The following is a 10,723-nucleotide window of genomic DNA, read 5'->3' on the forward strand; positions in this document are numbered from 1 at the left end:
TAGAAGCATTGGCGCTCATTTTATCTATGCAGGTACATATTTCGTGTTTCCGTGGGTTGTTACGAGCTGGTATTCGGATCCATCCCACCAAGTTGTTACGAGCTGGTATTCGGATCCATCCCACCGCTGCAACCAGTTGTTACGAGCGGGGTCGTTGGCCGACGCGGACTTCGGGGGTAGCGTAGAGCTGAGCGGCGGTGGTCGTACCGCAGGCCCAGGGATGTCCAGAACAGCAGGAAGCCGAGGCAGAGAGACTGGCGTTGAGGAAACTTAACAGAGGTTTATTTACAACATCATAGAGGACAGGATCGTCAGAACGACATCTAGTCCGATCGATCCGTCCCGAGCAGACGCTCTGCTGCTCCTTAAATACGCTTCCTTCCCAATAGAGGGAAACTCCTTAATTGGCAATGTCCAATCACAAACGTGCATGCCTTTGAAGCTGCATAACTAGCAAACGTCCAATCACAAGCATGCATGCCCTTGGAGGGTCCGTCTCTTCGACACATAGGTCACTGCCCCCAGGATGGCACGCCAGGGACCACTGCGCTCTCACTCTCTACGTCCGACCAGTTCGGAAGAAAAGGGGGGGGGGAGACAATGCCACTCGGGGAACTGATAATCCTTTTACGAACAAAGGCACCAGGCCTTAGCCAAAAGCACACTCGATGCAAATACGCGTCCCACGGAGGGGACCCCGCGTGTAGCAGGCCAGCTTCCCGCCGAAGCGCTCAGTCAGGGAAAAGACAGCAGGTGTAGGTAAATCCGTTCTCCGAATGAGGGGGGGGGGGAGTCCAATAGAGGAAAACTCCGTTGGAGACAGCTGGCCCAGGACCTCGCATTTGCTTTGTAACAGGGTGTAATGAGTTGAAGGAGATGATTTTCGGAGCACCCTACCGAGCAAGCAACATATCGTGTACAAAGTCCAGCTTACAACTAGAAGCCCACTTCATTTGCAGCACAGAAATCAAGAATGAAGTGGGAAATTTTATGGTTAATTTAATCTGATACTACATCTGTGTCTTTCAAATCTTTGAATGTCCACCAATACCTCTTTACAAGTACCCTACTTGCTGAATTTCTGTAGTTGATCAGCCATCTTGATCTATTCTGGATTCTACATAAACAGCGGTTCTACAACACCTGTCGTTTTATTGCTTATCTGCACCGCTTCGTATTGCTCTGTTGTGAAAATCATTGTTTATATGCTTAGTAAAACTGCAGCACGCTTTCCTCTTTACCATGCTCAGTTGTCAATGCTATATCGAGTAGGTCCGTGAATTACGACGTGTTGGGAGCTCTGTTTAACCAGATGCTAGAAACACGCATCTTGACAGCTTGCAAATCAGTTTTGCGGAACTGAAGGCGGACCAGGACGAATATTCCGGCGACTTAGATGATTTATTTCTGAGAAATCCGTACGGATTTCCTTGTGGCTTTGTGCTACAAATGGGTGGTTGTCTATTTTCCCTTTCTCATCTTGACAGCTTGGTAGAAAAGAGTAGACTCAGGTAAATTTACAAGTAAAAAATCAGAAAAACAGTTCTCGCAGAGTGTGCCGAGAAATGCCCTTGAGTGCTGGGGCCGTTGCCTCACTGCAAAGGGAGAGCGATGGGAGTTGAAGCATTGAAGGACCCTAAAAGCGGTTATACCAGCTGAAGAAACGAAGAAAACTCGCGGGTGACTTCCTGCTGAATTGATAAAAAACGCAGGCCTGTCGTTGTGATGGCGATGAAAACCTCACTACTGTAGGAGAGAGACAAAAGAGAGACGGACGGTCGCTAGAAAGCTCATCTGGATCAGAGCCACATGAAAGCCAGGGACTCAGTCTGTCAGTTATAAAATGAAAATACATCAGTTCAAGAAGTTGTGGCCCCTATTCACGACCAACCTGAACGTCGTACTGTAAAGCGCCCTTTTAATTTAGAAAGTAGAAAAAATCACAACAAGAAACTCCCGGAAAAGGCCCACATTAACACGTTCATTGTTATCATGCGAGCGCGACAAATCACTATAACTCCGCTTATACCCGACCGATTTCAAAAATTTTTGCAGCAGTCGATTCGTGAGGCAGTAACGACGCACATTCTACACGCGGTTTGCTGTGCGCGCAGGCACGATTCTGTCATCTCTTCCCCTCAGACAGAGTAAGGCCAAGCGCCAGCAAACGAAGTTTGCTGTGCGCGCAGGCACGAATCTGTCATCTCCCCCTCAGACAGAGTAAGGCCAAGCGCCAGCAAACGAAGTTTGCTGTGCGCGCAGGCGAATCTGTCATCTCCCCCCTCAGACAGAGTAAGGCCAAGCGCCAGCAAACGAAGTTTGCTGTGCGCGCAGGCACGAATCTGTCATCTCCCCCTCAGACAGAGTAAGGCCAAGCGCCAGCAAACGAAGTTTGCTGTGCGCGCAGGCACGAATCTGTCATCTGTCCCCTCAGACAGAGTAAGGCCAAGCGCCAGCAAACGAAGTTTGCTGTGCGCGCAGGCACGAATCTGTCGTACACACTCCCCTCAGACAGAGTAAGGCCAAGCGCCAGCAAACGAAGTTTGCTGTGCGCGCAGGCACGAATCTGTCATCTCTCCCTCAGACAGAGTAAGGCCAAGCGCCAGCAAACGAAGTTTGCTGTGCGCGCAGGCACGAATCTGTCGTACACACTCCCCTCAGACAGAGTAAGGCCAAGCGCCAGCAAACGAAGTTTGCTGTGCGCGCAGGCACGAATCTGTCGTACACACTCCCCTCAGACAGAGTAAGGCCAAGCGCCAGCAAACGAAGTTTGCTGTGCGCGCAGGCACGAATCTGTCACCGCCCCCTCAGACAGAGTAAGGCCAAGCGCCAGCAAACGAAGTTTGCTGTGCGCGCAGGCACGAATCTGTCGTACACACTCCCCTCAGACAGAGTAAGGCCAAGCGCCAGCAAACGAAGTTTGCTGTGCGCGCAGGCACGAATCTGTCATCTCTTCCCCTCAGACAGAGTAAGGCCAAGCGCCAGCAAACGAAGTTTGCTGTGCGCGCAGGCACGAATCTGTCATCTCTTCCCCTCAGACAGAGTAGGCCAAGCGCCAGAAACGAATGTTTGCTCTGTGCGCGCAGGGCCACGATCTGGTCATTCTCTTCCCCTCAGACAGAGTAGGCCAAAGCTGCCAGCAAACCGAAGTTTGCTGTGCGCGCAGGCACGAATTCTGTCATCTCTTCCCCTCAGACAGAGTAAGGCCAAGCGCCAGCAAACGAAGTTTGCGTGCGCGCAGGCACGAATTCTGTCATCTCTTCCCCTCAGACAGAGTAAGGCCAAGCGCCCAGCAAACGAAGTTTTGCTGTGCGCGCAGGCACGATTCTGTCATTCTCTTACCCCTCAGACAGAGTAAGGCCAAGCGCCACAACGAAGTTTGCTGTGCGCGCAGGCACGATTCTGTCATCTCCTTCCCCTCAGACAGAGTAAGGCCAAGCGCCAGCAAACGAAGTTTGCTGTGCGCGCAGGCACGATTCTGTCATCTCTTCCCCTCAGACAGAGTAAGGCCAAGCGCCAGCAAACGAAGTTTGCTGGCGCGCAGGCACGATTCTGTCATCTCTTCCCCTCAGACAGAGTAGGCCAAGCGCCAGCAAACGAGTTTGCTGTGCGCGCAGGCACGATTCTGTCATCTCTTCCCCTCAGACAGAGTAAGGCCAAGCGCAGCAAACGAAGTTTGCTGTGCGCGCAGGCACGATTCTGTCATCTCTTCCCTCAGACAGAGTAAGGCCAAGCGCCAGCAAACGAAGTTTGCTGTGCGCGCAGGCACGATTCTGTCATCCTCTTCCTCAGACAGAGTAAGGCCAAGCGCCAGCAACGAAGTTTGCTGTGCGCGCAGGCACGATTCTGTCATCTCTTCCCCTCAGACAGAGTAAGGCCAAGCGCAGCAAACGAAGTTTGCTGTGCGCGCAGGCACGATTCTGTCATCTCTTCCCCTCAGACAGAGTAAGGCCAAGCGCCAGCAAACGAAGTTTGCCTGTGCGCGCAGGCACGATTCTGTCATCTCTTCCCCTCAGACAGAGTAAGGCCAAGCGCCAGCAAACGAAGTTTGCTGTGCGCGCAGGCACGATTCTGTCATCTCTTCCCCTCAGACAGAGTAAGGCCAAGCGCCAGCAAACGAAGTTTGCTGTGCGCGCAGGCACGATTCTGTCATCTCTTCCCCTCAGACAGAGTAAGGCCAAGCGCCAGCAAACGAAGTTTGCTGTGCGGCGCAGGCACGATTCTGTCATCTACTTCCCTCAGACAGAGTACGGCCAAGCGCAGCAAACGAAGTTTGCTGTGCGCGCAGGCACGATTCTGTCATCTCTTCCCCTCAGACAGAGTAAGGCCAAGCGCCAGCAAACGAGTTTGCTGTGCGCGCAGGCACGATTCTGTCATCTCTTCCCCTCAGACAGAGTAAGGCCAAGCGCCAGCAAACGAAGTTTGCTGTGCGCGCAGGCACGATTCCTGTCATCTCTTCCCTCAGACAGAGTAAGGACAAGCGCCAGCAAACGAAGTTGCTGTTGCGCGCAGGCACGATTCTGTCATCCTCTTCCCCCAGACAGAGTAAGGCCAAGCGCCAGCAAACGAAGTTTGCTGTGCGCGCAGGCCCGATTCTGTCATCTCTTCCCCTCAGACAGAGTAAGGCCAAGCGCCAGCAAACGAAGTTTGCTGTGCGCGCAGGCACCGATTCTGTCATTCTCTTCCCCTCCGACAGAGTAAGGCCAAGCGCCAGCAAACGAAGTTTGCTGTGCGCGCAGGCACGATTCTGTCATCTCTTCCCCTCAGACAGAGTAAGGCCAAGCGCCAGCAAACGAAGTTTGCTGTGCGCGCAGGCACGATTCTGTCATCTCTTCCCCTCAGGACAGAGTAAGGCCAAGCGCCAGCAAACGAAGTTTGCTGTGCGCGCAGGCACGATTCTGTCATCTCTTCCCCCTCAGGACCAGAGTAAGGCCAAGCGCCAGCAAACGAAGTTTGCTGTGCGCGCAGGCACGATTCTGTCATCTCTTCCCCTCAGGACAGAGTAAGGCCAAGCGCCAGCAAACGAAGTTTGCTGTGCGCGCAGGCACGATTCTGTCATCTCTACTCCCTCAGACAGAGTAAGGCCAAGCGCCAGCAAACGAAGTTTGCTGTGCGCGCAGGCACGATTCTGTCATCTCTTCCCCTCAGACAGAGTAAGGCCAAGCGCCAGCAAACGAAAGTTTGCTGTGCGCGCAGGCACGATTCTGTCATCTCTTCCCCTCAGACAGAGTAAGGCCAAGCGCCAGCAAACGAAGTTTGCTGTGCGCGCAGGCACGATTCTGTCATCTCTTCCCTCAGACAGAGTAAGGCCAAGCGCCAGCAAACGAAGTTTGCTGTGCGCGCAGGCACGATTCTGTCATCTCTTCCCCTCAGACAGAGTAAGGCCAAGCGCCAGCAAACGAAGTTTGCTGTGCGCGCAGGCACGATTCTGTCATCTCTTCCCCTCAGACAGAGTAAGGCCAAGCGCCAGCAAACGAAGTTTGCTGTGCGCGCAGGCACGATTCTGTCATCTCTTCCCCTCAGACAGAGTAAGGCCAAGCGCCAGCAAACGAAGTTTGCTGTGCGCGCAGGCACGATTCTGTCATCTCTTCCCCTCAGACAGAGTAAGGCCAAGCGCCAGCAAACGAAGTTTGCTGTGCGCGCAGGCACGATTCGTCATCTCTTCCCCTCAGACAGAGTAAGGCCAAGCGCCAGCAAACGAAGTTTGCTGTTGCGCGCAGGCACGATTCTGTCCATCTCTTCCCCTCAGAACAGAGTAAGGCCAAGCGCCAGCAAACGAAGTTGTGCTGTGCGCGCAGGACGATTCTGTCATCTCTTCCCCTCAGACAGAGTAGGCCAAGCGCCAGCAAACGAAGTTGCTGTGCGCGCAGGCACGATATGGTCATCCTCTTCCCCTCAGACAGAGTAAGGCCAAGCGCCAGCAAACGAAGTTTGCTGTGCGCGCAGGCACGATTCTGTCATCTCTATCCCCTCAGACAGAGTAAGGCCAAGCGCCACGCAAACGAAGTTTGCTGTGCGCGCAGGCACGATGCTGTCATCTCTTCCCCTCAGACAGAGTAAGCCAAGCGCCAGCAACGAAGTTTGCTGTGCGCGCAGGCACTATCTGTCATTTCTTCCCCTCAGACAGAGTAAGGCCAAGCGCAGCAAACGAAGTTTGCTGTGCGCGCAGGGCCGATTCGTCATCTCTTCACCCTCAGACAGAGTAAGGCCAAGCGCCAGCAAACGAAGTTTGCTGTGCGCGCAGGCACGATTCTGTCATCTCTTCCCCCAGACAGAGTAAGGCCAAGCGCCAGCAAACGAAGTTTGCTGTTGCGCGCAGGCACGATCTGTCATCTCTTCCCCTCAGACAGAGTAAGGCCAAGCGCCAGCAAACGAAGTTTGCTGTGCGCGCAGGCACGATTCGTCATCTCTTCCCCTCAGACAGAGTAAGGCCAAGCGCCAGCAAACGAAGTTTGCTGTGCGCGCAGGCACGATTCTGTCATCCTTCCACCTCAGACAGAGTAAGGCCAAGCGCCAGCAAACGAGTTTGCTGTGCGCGCAGGCACGATTCTGTCATCTCTTCCCCTCAGACAGAGTAAGGCCAAGCGCCAGCAAACGAAGTTTGCTGTGCGCGCAGGCACGATTCTGTCATCTCTTCCCCTCAGACAGAGTAAGGCCAAGCGCCAGCAAACGAAGTTTGCTGTGCGCGCAGGCACGATTCTGTCATCTCTTCCCCTCAGACAGAGTAAGGCCAAGCGCCAGCAAACGAGTTTGCTGTGCGCGCAGGCACGATTCTGTCATCTCTTCCCCTCAGACAGAGTAAGGCCAAGCGCCAGCAACGAAGTTTGCTGTGCGCGCAGGCACGATTCTGTCACTCTTCCCCTCAGACAGAGTAAGGCCAAGCGCCAGCAAACGAAGTTTGCTGTGCGCGCAGGCACGATTCTGTCATCTCTTCCCCTCAGACAGAGTAAGGCCAAGCGCCAGCAAACGAAGTTTGCTGTGCGCGCAGGCACGATTCTGTCATCTCTTCCCCTCAGACAGAGTAAGGCCAAGCGCCAGCAAACGAAGTTTGCTGTGCGCGCAGGCACGGATTCTGTCATCTCTTCCCCTCAGACAGAGTAAGGCCAAGCGCCAGCAAACGAAGTTTGCTGTGCGCGCAGGCACGATTCTGTCATCTCTTCCCCTCGACAGAGTAAGGCCAAGCGCCAGCAAACGAAGTTTGCTGTGCGCGCAGGCACGATTCTGTCATCTCTTCCCTCAGACAGAGGTAAGGCAAGCGCCAGCAAACGAAGTTTGCTGTGCGCGCAGGCACGATTCTGTCATCTCTCCCCTCAGACAGAGTAAGGCCAAGCGCCAGCAACGAAGTTTGCTGTGCGCGCAGGCACGATTCTGTCATCTCTTCCCCTCAGACAGAGTAAGGCCAAGCGCCAGCAAACTGTTTGTTGTTGTTGTTGTTGTGTTGTTGTGTTGTTGTTGTTGTTGTGTGTTGTGGTGTTGTTGTTGTTGTTGTGTTTGTTGTGTTGTTGTTGTTGTTGTTGTTGTTGTTGTTGTTGTTGTTGTTGTTGTTGTTGTGTTGTTGTTGTTGTTGTTGTGTTGTTGTTGTTGTTGTTGTTGTTGTTGTTGTTGTTGTTGTTGTTGTGTGTTGTTGGTTGTTGTTGTTGTTGTGTTGTGTTGTTGTTGTTGTTGTGTGTTGTTGTTGTTGTTGTTGTTGTTGTGTTGTTGTTGTTGTTGTTGTTGTGTTGTTGGTTGTTGTTGTTGTTGTGTGTTGTGTTGTGTTGTTGTTGTTGTTGTTGTGTTGTGTTGTTGTGTTGTTGTTGTTGTTGTTGTTGTTGTTGTTGTTGTTGTGTTGTTGTTGTTGTTGTGTTGTTGTTGTGTTGTTGTTGTTTACACCAATTCGTCAGAGGTTCCCCTTACGCCAACCTGTTCTGGCTGAGCCTGGAAGAATGACAGTGACGCACCAACAACCGCACACACCTTTTAATAACTTTTCTGTGTTATTATACACGGAAACCATGGCACGTCAGCCAATGTTCTAGCCGGCTAACCTATCCATGAAGATGGTCGTGGTATTAAACAATAACAAGACCAGCTATATAGAATAACACAATAGAAAATAAGTCTAAATAATGTGCATATACGTCGTCCAGCGTATAAATAATGCGCGGAGTCTAAGGGCATATCCAATGCATACATGGTGGTCACGCATTCGTTCGCGTAAGCACTCGCTCACGTCGCGGCAGCCTTTATTCGACGCTTCTTCCCCGATCTGAGCGAGTTCTTCGAAGCAGACGTACACCGCAGGAGCCACTCACGGTATCAACTTGTCTTTCGCCGACCTCCAGCCTTGTCCTCTTCAACCTAATAAGTGCAAAACAAAAACCGCACGACCTATTAGTAAACAGACATGCTCAGGTAAGTGTGACAAATCTAAGCTTAGTTGAACTTAACATCCTTGAAAATGTGATTAAACAATCGACACCAGCACTTCTCGTCCACTACCTTCGTCTTTCCTGCTCGAAATATTCACGCAGCACTACTACGTAACACAAGCTTGCACTGGTATGCGTTCAGGGCTCACACAACGAACGGCTATCATTACGTCCGGCTCCAATTCTGCAGTCGTCTGCTCCTAAATGGTCTACTTGACGCAACCAACCAACGCGTTCTTTGACTTAAAACCCTGTAGTTCTGAACAAATAGTAATCGTCACGTTGTGATGAATTAGGCGCGAAATACTATAATGCAGTCAGACTGGAGAAAGAACAGTTCTTTTCGTTGGTTTTGTGTTGCCAATTCATCACGACATTGAGCTACACCGACTCACCCTAACGTCTACGCTACTTCCGCACACGTCAAATTCAAGCTGCACATGTTGCTTGGTTGGTAACTGCCCAAGCAACGACATTAGTGCGAACAGTCACTGAACATTATTACGGAACTGAAGATATAATTTTCGCGCCCAGTATTCTCCTACGGTGGTAATAGAATGAGTTCCAATGTGCAAACTAATGAGCGCACGCTTTCGCAATTGAACAATTCAAAAGCGAAACCACACGCAAGCAATTATTGGTCCTCAATAGATAATATACACCTCGGTGAATGTATTTACGCACCAGCATTTCATAGCCCTTGAACTCCGCTGCTCTTGGTCCACCGGTGCTGCAATGGTTGAACATCTCGATTGCGGTGAGAACGCAACTCGCTGACATGGACACTCGGTCGTGAAGAACACTTGATCGACAGAACCCCAGATGGAGTAGACGCCAAGTACGCTGGTATGGGTCACCGAGCCGCTGCAGGACACGACGCGAATTCTGCTACTCTCCGGATGCTGCGAAGGAGACGAGCACGCATATTTCTACAGTGGAAAGAAAACCACACCATTGCTTCTATAAGGAGAAATCATGCTATACGGTGGCTTACTAAAACTTCTTGGAATTGCAAGCCAAAAACCTTGCATTACAGGTCTAATCTTGCGATAACGTTCATGTTGAAAATTACTACATTGAGCTCTTTTGCTGCACGAAATTACTTAATCGGGAATGGCTAAGTGATCAGGTAAGGGAGCTTGAGATGTGCTTGAGCAACAAATACTCCTCCTTCAGGAAATGGTTAATTCAGCAAACGCTCGTAATTGCCATGGGATCTTCCATTCTATGACTACCGGCAATTTGGGAACGGAAGTCATTAAACAGAAGGCCCTCGCTTACTTTGTGCCCACACCAAATATTTTCGTCCGTTACGTAGACGACTGCTTCAGCATTATAAAAGTGTAAGACGGAACATGTCTCCTGAATCTTCTCAACACCATAGAAGCAGCCATGCAGTTCACTGCAGAATACAAGTTGGATAACATCCTTTCCATCCTCCACGTCTGCGTGAGTGAACAGGAACAGACTCTCGTTCGGCGCCCGGAAGGACTCATACCGGCTATTCATGCCATCAGGCTTGCCAGAAGCCTTCCGCTGTTTTATCTCTCGTTTTATCGAAAGCCGTCTCAAAGCAGGTCTTCTGCAGGGCGCGCCGGTGTTGCGTCCGTTTCAGGTATGAGCTAAGCTCTAAACCGCATGTTTACATACGACATTCACAATCCACGCATGCCGTCCAAGAAACTGAAAAATCTGCTTGCTAACGTCGGGGATCCGATAAACAGCGAGAATTCCCCCTTGTCGACAAAGTACCATGTGCAGACTGCAGCTACATCGGCGAAACTGGCAAGTTCAGGAGGATATTGAAGGAGCGTCAGAGAGAAATCGGCAACAAGAAAGCATCGAACGTCCTCGCTGAGCATGCAGACATTCACGGTCACCGCATCGATTTGGATGACTCCAATACAATAGCTAAGGAAAAGAATCTAGCAACTAGAATACTTCTAAAATTTTTATTCAGTCGACACCGCCAACAGGAACAATGGAAATCTGTCCGCTGACGACACCAATTCGATAAGTCATATTTTAGTATAAGAGAAGTCTTCTGCCTGCTTTAGCGTGATCAAGGAACCCGTACAAGCCCGTAAACATCCCTCGTGCGTTTTTGCCTTGACTTCGTTAGTGACCGCAACTTCATCCTAATGTTACCTGACCAATCGAACTTTCGTCGAACGATCCTTTGGAGCGCGCTCTATCAGATGTCGCAGATATCGGGAAATAATACGGGGCTTCAACTGGACTCACCGGGGGAATGGATTGCATGTCAACGCAACAAGCAGTGCGCAGTTTGGCAATGTCTCTGCAGGATAACATTG

Source organism: Rhipicephalus sanguineus, chromosome 10 (genome assembly GCF_013339695.2).
Source record: "Rhipicephalus sanguineus isolate Rsan-2018 chromosome 10, BIME_Rsan_1.4, whole genome shotgun sequence".
NCBI lineage: Eukaryota > Metazoa > Arthropoda > Arachnida > Ixodida > Ixodidae > Rhipicephalus > Rhipicephalus sanguineus.